We start from the raw sequence: 13,723 nt of genomic DNA on the forward strand, positions 1-13,723 counted from the left end.
TAATTACCAAAGATGCAGACCCTTTCATGGTCAAAATGGCGGCAGATTATGGATTTCTGGATTTGATTTATCCAGGAAAAGATCTAAAAGAAATTGAAAATTTTTGATGATATATTCAGAGCAGAAGTTTCAAAATTTGCCCAAGGGAGATCGATATATATCAAATTTTATTCAATTAGTCCCGAAGTTGATGGAAGGATATATTATCCTGCTGAACATATCATTACAATTGGATATGTTGGCCGAGATTTCCAGATTGAAGTTGGCCGAAATAATAAACCATTGCCAAAAATCAATAGATCATGGATAAAATCCCGGAGAGTTTTGGGGATGAAAGTTCTTTACAACATTGCAAAGAACTTATATGATAAAAAATTCAGATGCTTGTGCCAATATGAAGGATGGACCCTCCTTACAAACAATGGAAAAGAAAAATCTACAATTTTGAAGGAATATATCTTAAAATTTGATACTCATCAAATTAGTGGAAGTCCAACAACAATCCAAGAATCATGCAGATTGAGGGAGTGCCCCACATGTAGACAAAATTGAAGGATTGATAAATGAAAAAGGACCTACCACTACCAAAGCATCTAGCCAGCTACAAATAAAGCCAAAGATGGAGAAGCAATAATAGAGAAGCATCTAGCCAGCTGCATATGGAGCCAAAGATGATAAGGCAATAATAGAAGAAAGGAGGTCCCTTTAATGAAAATTTAAAGAAGGCATGTGAAAATGTAGACCCCAGGAGGAAAAGAATAGAGAGGCATGTGAGCCTTTTTTTTTCAAAAATCTGATGTATGCAATGATGTAATAGATCAATAATAGTGAGTTTGAATCATGTATAAATAGAGGTATTTGGGAAAGAATGGAGGATATCTCGAGTTAGAAACCATTCTCTTTCCTTAAGCTTTTTTCAAAACCAGTTTTTCTGGAAACCCCTTGTATACAATATAAATCTTGTATAAATCATTATAGAAATAAAATCTCAATCTTTTGATATCAGAAAGATATGAGTTTCTAAACTTACTATCCCATAGATTCTTGATAGATTGAAGAAGATAATCTCTTTCTTACTTTAACAAAGAGAGAATTTTCTTTACTTAAGATCTCTATTCTTAATTCTAAGAAAAGATACAGTGAGGGCAAGAAGCTGAAATAGCAGAATTCCCATTGAGGCAAGATGCCGTTTAAGGGAGCAGTTTGCAGATTCAGAGCCTGAAGGTCACTCGGTTCTAAGAATACAGATTTAAGATCAAAAGTAAGGTAAAATTATTGTCTTTGTTAAATTTAGAAAGAATTCTTCTAATATCTTGAAAGAATTGTAGGGATTATTATTGTTCATGTTTGCAAAAAACTTATCTAAATATGTTATTATTCATAAAGTTTGCAAGGAATCATTTGAATAATGCCAGGTTACACAATTAAAGGATTAGATAATCTGTTAGATAGATTAATGGAAAAAATAGAAAATATTTATCCTCAATTAGAGATTATGGATATATTATCGAAGGAATTTGATAATCTTAGTAAATTACATGACAATTATATTACAGATTATGCTAATTTATTAGATCAAAGGATGAAATTATATAGTAAAACTCAAAATGAGAGAAATAGAGGAATTTAAAACTATCCCAATAAATTAAGGATATCTTGTGCAATATATGATAAATTATTTCATTAAGGGTATAATAGACATTTTATCAAAAATGAATAGTAGCAGGTCATTTATAATAATACCCCAATTTTATGTCAGTTTAAACTTAATTTGTAGTGGATTCCAAGTCCACATAAATGGGGGCACTTTTCATTTGAGCGATGTCAACATAACTATTTTCCACATAAGCCAATTTTATTTACAATTCACCACAATGGCACTTTATTGACTAAAAGACACATATATCCTTAAGAAAGTTATACAATTACAAAAAGGGTAATTGGCACAAAACGCCCCTACCTTTAAGGTTTATTGTGGACAACATCCACACCTTTCATTTTTTGACATTTTTGCCCTTATTTCCACATTTCTTTGCAGAAAACGTCATTTTTACCATTTTTTAATATAAAATGACTAAAATACCCTCATATTTAAATATAACCCAAAAATAAAGAAAAGAAAAATAAAGAATAAATTACAATCTTACTCCTAAATGTTTTAAAAAGTGCAAGTGAGTCCAAATAATTATTAAAATGTCTAATAGCACAAAACGTCCATACATTTGGTCTATAGTGTGAAAAATATCCTTATGTTTCAAATTGGTGAAAGGGATGTTTTCCATAATGAAACCTGGAAATAGGGATAAAAACGCAAAACGAAAAATTGAAAAGTTGGGAAGTTTTTCTGCAAGAAGGGTCAAACGTAGGGATGCTTTTTGCTATTAGGCCTTACTAAAATATTAAAAATAACAAAAACCCTCTCTCTTTTCTTCTTCTCCAAATGGGCCAACCACCTTAAAAGCCCAAAAACTCCAGCAAACCACCATCCAAACTGCTGGACTGCAATACCATCGAAAAACCCTCACTTTCTTCTACACATACCACTCAACATCCAATCTTGAAACATTTATGCCAATAGATTTGTTAGAAATTGCAAGCCAAAATACCCCACTCGCGAATGTAAATACTGGCGGCATCACCTGTTTCAAAGAGACCCATGTCATTTTCAACACACCAATCGACTATACTCACTAGACCACCTCTCTTCATGGTCCTAAAATATCAACAGATAGTTCAGCGATATAAAAGTTAAACAGTTTGGGTGATAATTAGTCGAAATTTTTTTACTTCTAACGTGGCAGTCCCATTTAGAGAAGAAGAGAAGAGAGAGATTGTTTTTTTTTTAATATTTTAATAAGGCCTAATAGCAAAAAAATCCCTACATTTGACACTTCTTGCAGAAAATGTCCCTACGTTTCAATTTTTTTGCGTTTTCATCCCTATTTTCACCTTTCATTGCGTAAAACGTCTATTTTACCAATTTGAAACGTAAGGACGTTTTTCACACTATATACCAAATGTAGGGACGTTTTGTGCTATTAGGCCTTTTAATAATTATTTGGACTCACTTGCATTTTTTAAAATATTTAGGAGTACGATTGTAATTTATTCTTTATTTTTCTTTTCTTTTTTTGGGTTTTATTTAAATGGGAGGGTATTTTAGTCATTTTACATTAAAAATGGTGAAAATGACGTTTTTCACAAAGAGATGTGAAAATAAGGGCAAAAATGCCAAACATGAAAGGTGGGGACGTTTTTCACAATAAACCTTAAAGGTAGGGACGTTTTATGCGAATTACCCATTACAAAAATATAGTGTTGTTTAAAAGATAATAATACCCTTTAAATTACAAGTAATACAAAGTAAAAATCAGACACTTTCTACATAAAATTTCAAAAAGAAGCCATTTTTTTATCTGTTTACTCCAACACAGATAAAAATTATTACCCTTTCAACTGCTTCAACCTTGAAATTTCATAAATTTATCAAACGCTCAGCAAAAAAATATCATTTTTAGCCATCACTTCGAATCGGAAAGTATATTTACATATTTTTAATTTCATTTTCGTTGAATTAGTAAATTGTTTTAATCGTTAAATCTTATTTTTACATAGGCAGATTAATTTTTACAATCTTAAACAAATCTATAATTTCTTAAAAATGGAAAAATTTCATCTACATAGATAAATTGTCAGTCGGGACCAACCGGCCCGCCACCTAGGCTGGCTGAAGTAGATAACCCAGCTGTCTAAGCCACATGTGTCCAGACTGCTGGATCGACTAGAAACGTTGGCTCGAACGACTTTTCTTCCCCTTTCTTATATTCTAATTATATTTTTTAATAAATTATATTTCCTAATGTAGATATGGAATTAGCTGCGGTACCCGTTTTTCATTTTGGTGAATTTGAAATGAATGAAAATGATAGATGGGTGTGAAAATGGATGAGTGAAAACATAGTGCTACAATAATTGTGATAAGATCGAGTACATCGTATGCAAAAATATATCATGATTTACAAAACAAGCTAAATGTCAATCCTTCTCAATACAATATGGAATTAGGATTTCTATTTAGCAAGCATACATTCATTTCAATTCCACCTGTAATGATTACTTCCGAAGTTGAGATAAAGGTTTTAATTGAATTGCACCAAAATAGCACGACTTATTTTGTGTAACTTTGGTTAAAAAGAATGTCTCCAAGAGTGAACACAAAGATTTCGATGGAGGAGATCGTAATGTGAATGATTTTTGGAACATTATGAAGATACGTAAGGATGATGTGACTATTCTAGAAACAGTTGTTCCTCACCATGATCTCACTATTACGCACAGAAGACCCTCGATAGTTCAAGACAACGAGAATGAAATCTAAATCTACAAACAAGGATTTGATTGTATTATCCCATCGGAGACATGAGTCAAGTCGGAGCTCACGGGGTAAAATGAGTACATGGTCCTATAATTGTTCGCTCATAGTTCCCAAGACATAAGATTTGTACGTCGAGCAACTTTTGAAACAAAATTGCATTTATATTTTGAGCTTATTTACTAAATTGCATTTATATTTTGAGCTTATTTTCTCTTAGATACCATATTTTCAAAATTTTACTCCCTATTTTGTCTCACTTTTCATTATTGCTGAATATAGTTTTAAGTTTATCTATGTTGATTTTGTGACTCAAATTCATATAGGGTTTGCGTCATTTAGTGAATTGGCCTTGAAGACATCTAAATGGGGTCCATGAAAGAAAAAGAGATTAACGGCACTAGCACTGCTAATTGGATGCTCGAATGGTTATATGGAACTTTCAGTAGTGAGCTACCTACCGCTCGCCTGGAGCTCGAGCGCCGCTCCATTCGGGGTTTTTTCTTGATTTGTTTGTTACCACATTTTTTACCTATTTTCCATCTTTAGAGTTATTATTAAAGTTTGACAATACCCCTATATATAGTTGACTTCTCTTTGTAGTCAAAATAGATTTTACCTCATGATTACTGCAATTTAAAATTGTGTAGGAATACGATATTGTTGTAATTTCTCTCTCCATTATAGTTGAATAAAATTCCCAATTCTTCTGCTAAATTAAATTCTTGTTTCTTGTGTTTTTATTTCTGATCAATACTTCATATCATGTCATATAACCTTGTTCCGCCCCCAACAAGTGGTCTGAAAGTATACATAATCATTGTTTGGTTTCTAACAATCTTGTAAAACTTCTATGTTTAAGAAGGGAACCACATGGCTTTGTTTAAATATTTGAAATTAACTGATGATTTATCACTTTAAATTTGTTACAATTATAATAGTAGGAGCATAAAATCATTAATATTTTAAACTAGTTATATATACAAGAATAATCTCCTAAGCATCGGTGCTTAACTTATGTTAAGCATCGGTAACATGGCACACCATTTAATTGGTGAATCATTAAATACATGGAACCTACCATTAACTTATTCACCAATTAAATGGTGTGCCATGTTACTGGTGCTTAACATAAGTTAAGCACCGGTACTTAAGAGATTATTTTCGTGTGTGTGTGTGTGTGTAATTTCAAGGGAGAGTAGGGAAGGCTATCAATCTTCAAACATTGACCTCAATTGTCAAAACAACAATTCTTAATCAATTGAAATAAAGTGAAATGATTCTAATCATATATTAGTAGTGGCACTTATGGGCTTTAATAATATGGCCTATTTGATTACAAGAAGAAAGTATGAGCTTGGTCCAAATAGCCATATTAGCCCGTAATAAAATTTCTATTTTTTTAGTTGTAGTTATATATGAACATTACAAAGAGGTAGGCTTTTGAAGATTGTATTTCAAAAATCAAGTTTAAGGTTTGTTTATTCAAAAATTAGGTCATAATTCACTTTTTAATATTAATAATAATATTATTAAACACTCTATCTACCTTCTAAATTCTTTCCTCTCCTTTCTCTATGTCGATCTTATTTCTTTCTCTAAATACCACAATATGATAGAATCAATTGGGGGCCACTGTACACAATAGGCTAAATTCGATAGAATCAATTGACTTAGTTTGAATGGCTACTTATTTGATGAAATGGAGTTCTTTTTTCAATTTTCTTTTAGTGTTTCTTAAATGCACTCCCATTGACTTGATTTTTTGAGTTTCTCTGGGATTAATTTTGATGGGTTCGGAACTGATTTAGATTTTTCGAGTGCTAAATTCAAATTGTTTCATTGTTCTTTGGGCTACGGTTTGAAGTGTTTAACTTTTCTTGGGTAGACAAGGGTTGAGTTTCAATTAATTTTAAGAGAAAATTTCATATACAAGAGAGTAAGTATAGGTCATTTCAATAATAAGAAAACAAGTGTGATATTTCACCAATCAGATATTGGTCTATAAATTCATATATATACTGATTTATTTGAAAATAAAAACAATCCGACTTTCCATATAAAAAAAAATCATCTCTCCAACTGATTTCAGAAACCACAGAGATTTGAAATCACTTCCAATTTATGGTCGGGTCTCTCTAAATTGACGGTAAAAGCACAGTTTGGATCACAAATTGCAGTCACTAAGTGGTATTACGTCGGATTAAAACACCAGTCATTCGAACAGTCCTTGATACGTTACTTCAACTTGTAATTCAGAAAGTTTGCATTCATCAGGTATTTTAATTACGGCTTATTAAATGTAATTTGTCGTTTATTCATACTCCCCAAGCATCGATCGATGAAACAGTGTGTTGTGACTATTACACACAACCTGTGAACGCTTATTTATAGGATGTGACCTTATGCAATCAGCGCATGTGGGTGTTTGTGTCTCGAAATGTGTGACATTGTGACATATTGAATCTGTGACATGTGATTTTAATGTTGTTGTTTGAATCTAATCATATGCAATCCTCTTCAATGGCATGTGACCAACATGCAATAACCCGTGACAAATATGCAATAACCTGTGACCAATCGCTAAAAAATCTAGAAAATACGAACATGTGATCTGCATGTATTCAATATGCGACCATGACATTCGAGATTTGACATGTGTTTGTTGTGACTATAATTGGATGTTTGACTGATTATGTTTCTGATCATTTTGCAGAAATGGACTTCATTCATGTTTGTTTGTTGAATGGATCACAAATGTCGCTAGTGTTGATTGATCGTAGTTACGGGTATTTGAGGCTTGTTGACACAGTTATGAAAGAGTTTGACCTCGACCCTACAAAAGTTGTTGTGACGATGACGTATGTCTTAAATAGTGATCTACCCCAATAACAATCAAGAGTGACAATAATGTATTGTCGTACATGATTTTGAAGGATATGAATCGTGTCTTTACCAAATATCCAATTCACATTGAGGTCACAACTACAGATAATGAAAATCAGCTTATTGCGGTATCAGTTGATGTTCAATTGAATGAATAAGGGTTTTCATTAACAGACATGTCATTAGATATATGTTGAGCAATAGTGGATCCATCTAGTGACAAGTTCATGAGGTCACAGCTGTGGTGGTTGCAGATGCTAGGGAGGTAGAGGAAGGAAGAGTTTTTCGTAACAAGGAGATTATGAAATTGAGTTTGTCGTTTTATGCAATCTAACATATGTTTGAATATATGGTCATTCGGTCAAAGAAGAAAGACTACCTCATGAAATGTTCACGTGACAAGTGTAGTTGGACATGCAGAGCATTGAAGTTAGCCAAAACAGATTTGTTTAAAATTAGCCATATTGCAGAAGGTCACACATGTGCTGCAGACATTGTACTGAGTATTCATAGGCAAGTCACAAAGACAGTTGTGTCAACGCATTAAGTACAAGTACACATCGTCGCGCACCATATACACACGAATGATATACGCAACAACATGCTGCATACATATGGAGTATCTTTAAGCTATGTCAAAGCTTGGCGATCTTGAGAGGAAACTTTGAAAGTGCTAAGAGGTGATCAAACTGATTCATTCAATAAGATACCCGCATTTTTTTTCATGCTACAGCAAACAAATCCTGGATCGATCACAAGCCTAGAAATTAATGGTCACAGTAGGTTTAAATATTGGTTCATCACACTAGGTGCATCATACGGGGATGGAAACATTGTACGCCAGTTGTTGTGGTTGATGGCACATATCTAAATGGACACTATGATGGCACCTTATTCATTACATGTATACAAGATGCAAATAACATCATATATGTACTTGCTTTTCGGATTGGGGATAACGAGAATGATAGCTCTTGGCATAATTTTTTTGACAGTTGAGAAAAGCATATGTGGGTGGAGACTGTTTTACTTTGTATCGAATCATCACGACAGCATCAAAAAGGCAATTGAAAACGTGTATCCAGGAACTTGTCACGGGATATGTTCGTACCATCTATTAAAAAATCTAAAATCACGTTACACGAGATCGAGACAAAACATAATACAAGCATTCAATGTAGCTGTTCGCGCTTACACATTGTTGGAATATGAATATTACTTGCAACAACTCGACTCGATTAATGAGAAGATAAGGGGTTACCTAGTACTATACTATACACAATCCTATAATCTTATTCATTTAAATACATTTAACATGATACTGTATACTATATGATGTACACCTCCATGATATTGTTTATAGGACGATGTTGGACCTGAGAGATGGTCATGTTTCTACATGCCTTCAAACGCTATTCCACATTGACATTGAATATTGTGGAGTTGGTTAACGCAGTCACAAAGTCTGCCAAGAACTACCCTATTTTAGCTTTGTTGGAGTCATTAAGATAAATTCTACAATCTTGGTTCTGCAGACACAAGGAGGATACGTAAGACACTTTTACAACATTGTCAAGCAAGTATGAGATGCAGATAAGGAAATGAGCACAGTTATGAGAAACTTGAGGGTAAAGTTAAATACTGTGACCTAATCTCTAATCAGTGAGTTACACAAATTGATTTGTGACATTTACTGTAACTTATGCTGAGACCTGTACTCTTATGTTTGAGTAATATTTGTGCAACATTATATGTAAGTATGTGACATGCTCTTTCATTTGTGTCCTAATTTTTGTTCATGTGACTTATTGTGTATATAACTTACATCCGTAACTGTAGGTTTCTCCCATTAATCAGGCAATGTTCTCAGTTAGCGTTGAAAGTTCATCTTTCATTATTGATATAGAAAATCGGACATGCACATGTTGGATGCTTCAAGTCAATCAACTACCTTGTCCACATATTTTGGCTGTGTTAGCAAGTATGAAGATGGATCCAAATAAATATTGTTCTTACTACTACACAAGTGAAGCATACAGAAATAAATACCAAGAAACCAATTTTCCCGTTGAAAATCCAGCTAAATGAATAGTGCCAAATAATGTCCATGACATAGTTGTACTAGCAATTAATAAAAAAACGTAGTTGTGGAAGGCCTACTGAGAAGAGATTCAGACCAACCTATGAAGAAAACATAATTGTCAAATGCGACTGATGTGGTGAAAGTGATTACAATCGTAGAACGTGCAACCGCCTAGTTTCATTAAGTCGGAGCGACAAGAATAAAGAAAAGAAGAGAATGAAGACTGGCAATACACATTGATATATTTGTGATAATTCATTCATTTTTTCATTAGTTGATTTTTTGTAATGTAGGATACAAAACATAGGATGATACATATTGATCATATCATTACCAATATAATGCTCATATTTTGTGCTGATAAATCAATGGGATGATGACTCATAAAGTGAGCAGTAACCCTACAATAGGATTTGTGACATGTGCTGTAACTGATCGCAATGCAATTTGGATGTACAGCAGGTATGTGTTACCACTAGCACGTATGACATGCTTGTTTAGTGTGTCACACATGAAAAGCTATATGCAAAAATGTTATATGATCATCATGCAGTGACCTGTGACCAATTTGCAGTGACATGTGACCACTGTGCAATGAACTGTGACCAATATGAAATGACCTATGACCACTATTCAATAACATGTGACCAGTATGCAATAATATATGATCACTCTTCATGACCTGTGACCAATATGAATTAACCTGCGACCAATATACAATGAAATGTGACCAATATGAAATAAATTGTGACCCATATTCAATGAACCTGTCTACCACCTGTACTGGTAACATGGCACAATGACATAATTTTGTGCATTAAGTTTTGAGACTTGGTCAACAATACATCATCTGTCTTGCGAAATATGATATATAGTTAAACATCTGAAAACAATGTAATGAAGTCTCCAAAACACTAATCAAGTTGTAGATATAAACAGTCAAATATAAGTACATTATCATTACAATCGAATTTTCAATCGTAAGAGGATGTTTCCATCTATTACAACTTGTGACTGCACATTGCAATATCACTCTATAACAATGCTTTCTTCTCTAGTTGGCTGCAGTTTATTTTTGGCCTTCTCGATTTCTCGGTAGTTAAACAACAATGAAACTACATCCAATCGTGCTCTACCTACATCAAACTTCATTAACATAGATCCTATGTCATCATGTAGCATGTACTCCGCATATTTGACAACATATATGCCGCAATCATGTCTAGGAACACAAATATCAGTCTATTAGGTATGAAATCAAGCATGTTATAGTATGGTTAAGTGTAACTAGAGGTAAAAAAAAAACATAACCATTTTTCTGTTGGGGAAGAGAGAAATTAAGAACCACCTTCAACTCCATGAAATCTTTTTTCCATATTCCAACACATTTTATGAGGTGAGAAAGCATGTTGACAAAAGGTTCAATTCAAATACGGACCTGATATCATTGTATGTCTTCCTAGATGGATTCAATACACGTAACGCATGCGTCTTTATGTTCAGCACTCCAAGCATCTAATGTGCTTTGTTGGTAGGCAAAAGTGGAATAAGCACAAGGTCGACTTCAATCCATGAGTGCTCAATGGAATCCGTGCACCCGTAATGTCATCAATCAGTCTATCATCTGTCACAACAACATTTGCATCATCCATGAACCTGGGATACATGTGCTTGAGCTTGGCCTGGAATAACGAGTCATTTCTGGTAGTAATGAACTTGAGATTTTTCCCACTTCTTGCCACTTGACGTATGTAGTAGAAGCACACGTCCATATGCTACAAAGATGCAAGTACAATAAACAATTAGGAAACCATATAAGCCCTTAGAATATTATGCATTGAACTATTACTATGATTTGGAGTGAATTGTTCAAATAGTCACTGAACTTTACAAAAAAATTTCAAAGGGTCACTGAACTTTAAAAATCACCCAAATAGTCACTGAACTTTGCAAAAGGTTTTTACGGGGTCATTGAATTTTAAAAACCACCTAAATAGTCACTAAACTTTGCAAAAGGTTTCCACGAGATCACTGAACTTTGCAAAAGGTTTCCCAATTCAGTGACCCCTAGGAAACCTTTTGCAAATTTTAGTGACCATTTAGGTGATTTTTAAAGTTTAATGACCTCGCAGAAACCTTTTTCAAAGTTCAATGACCACTTAGGTAATTTTTAAAATTCAGTGACCCCTTGAGAACTTTTTGCAAAGTCCAGTGACCATTTGGACAATTCACTCGTATGATCTGTGACCAAGTTAGTATGTGTGACCAATAGAGCATGTAGTCAATGACAATTCAATATCTGATCTATGACGTTATAAATACATATGACTTATTTTGTTGCCACTACAGATATGTGTTTTCCGTACAACACATATTGTGACCTACTCTATGTGTGACATGTGACTCATGTGTGATCTGTGACCTACTGCACGAGTGGTCTATTACATTATACAAGTGTAACCTATGACTTTTATTGAATAACATGTAGCATGTTGCATTTGTCTGAACTCAGTGTAACTATTATAGAGTGATCTGTGACTCATGTGATCTATACTGTGACATGTCCTTTAGATATGTTACATGTATGTAGTAATGTACCGAGCTACTCAACGACACCTTCCTAGATACAAGTTCGTACCACCATGTCTTGTTTCCTACCAAGGACTGACGGACAGAAAAAGGTGGACGGATAGCATCATCTTTATCATTGGACTTCTTCCCACAAACGAGGAGAATGGATCATTATTTGGAAAAGTATGAAAATAGGATAACCATTTCGTAGTCTTTATGCGATTTGTATCCTCTTGGAAATCGATTTTGAAAGTCAGTGATGTCTGCACCATCTGCATGCTGATTGTAGTGTTCGAAGACCACTACGGTTCCTGACGATTTCATTTGTTTCACAGCTTCAACAACATAAGGAGACTGGAGGGCTTTAGCTGGCTTTGGAGCCCTCTTCATCGACAATCTAAAATTTGGTACGACCTCAGGTGATTGCTGCATAATAAAAATGTGTTTTAATATGTGACATGTACTACTCAACAAATACGATATTATTTTTTTACCTCTTGCTTAGTCGATTTCGTCTCCTTCAATACATTAGATATGACCGAATCCACTTACACTTGAACTTTCTTAGATATAATTGTATCAAACTGACTTGATTGTGTAAATCCAAGACCGAGATCAAAAGATGGAGGTTCAAGGAAACATGAAAATTCAAATGTACCCACTGAGTCAACCTTACCTTTGCCTTTTGAATCAACACTTTTTTCAATGTTTGTAGCTTGAAAATCAGCAAAAAAAATGCATTTCAGCAAACAAATAAGAAGCAGTCACAGATATCATGTGGTAACAAATGGGGTATTGACTTCATCCATTGGTCTAGATCCTCCAACAATTTATTGTCCTGAGTTCTCTCTGAATTTGTTCATAATTTCTTCCATCGAACTAGACATCAATGCAATCACAGAATCGGACATACACTGCATGTGCGATTTGATATCCAGCATGTCAGTACGGATTTCACCTTGCATGCAAACAATAAGTGTCATTTTCTTTTGCTGATTAGAGCTCAAAGATGACATCTGTGACTGCATCGCCTGAAGATGTTTGCTGAGCAACCGATTTTCAGACTGGAGATCATATATCTGTCCTTTGAAATAATTCCTCAATTCTTCGACCACCTGCAGCACATGAATACCTATAATTAGGTAACTAATGCTAATGATGGTGAAATAGAATAGTCATCCGTGACCAATAGTGAAATGTCTATTGATGTGTGACCTAATAACTGAGACGTGACCCGAGTATATTTCTACGACCTGAATATCATGACACTAAATGGATTTGTCACATTATGGATGAAACTGGAACAGGTTACATCATTTGATGTCTGATCCTCTGAATCAGGTGTATGTCGATTAGTTGTGTTAGCTGATTACACTCTCCCCTTGGAGAATCTCCGTCGATTGATATCTCTTTCCATCTAGGTGGTGGGTCAACAAAGTCATCATCGTCAATGTGCACATTAGAGTGTCCCTACATGACCGATTAGGTTGTTTCATCCCCGAATCACTTGGCTTTGTACTGGTCTTAGCACGATAAACTGATCGGTCTGTGATACCACCCTTTCTCTTCTCCCTACATGACCGATTAGGTTGGACAGGTTTCTCATACCACACCTCTGTTATGTATAACATTGCCATTTCAGCTACTGGGGGTTCCAAGTCACATATTTCCAACTGCCATTCACATCGGAACAAAAGTTTAATGTTAGCAAAATAAAAATATATGAACGATCAGATATAATTTTGCACATCATGCAGTTATGTTGACATGGATTGTGATATAACAATGCCAATGGCGTCGTAAAAATGCCT

Source organism: Olea europaea, chromosome 17 (assembly GCF_002742605.1).
Source record: "Olea europaea var. sylvestris chromosome 17, O_europaea_v1, whole genome shotgun sequence".
Taxonomy (NCBI): domain Eukaryota; kingdom Viridiplantae; phylum Streptophyta; class Magnoliopsida; order Lamiales; family Oleaceae; genus Olea; species Olea europaea.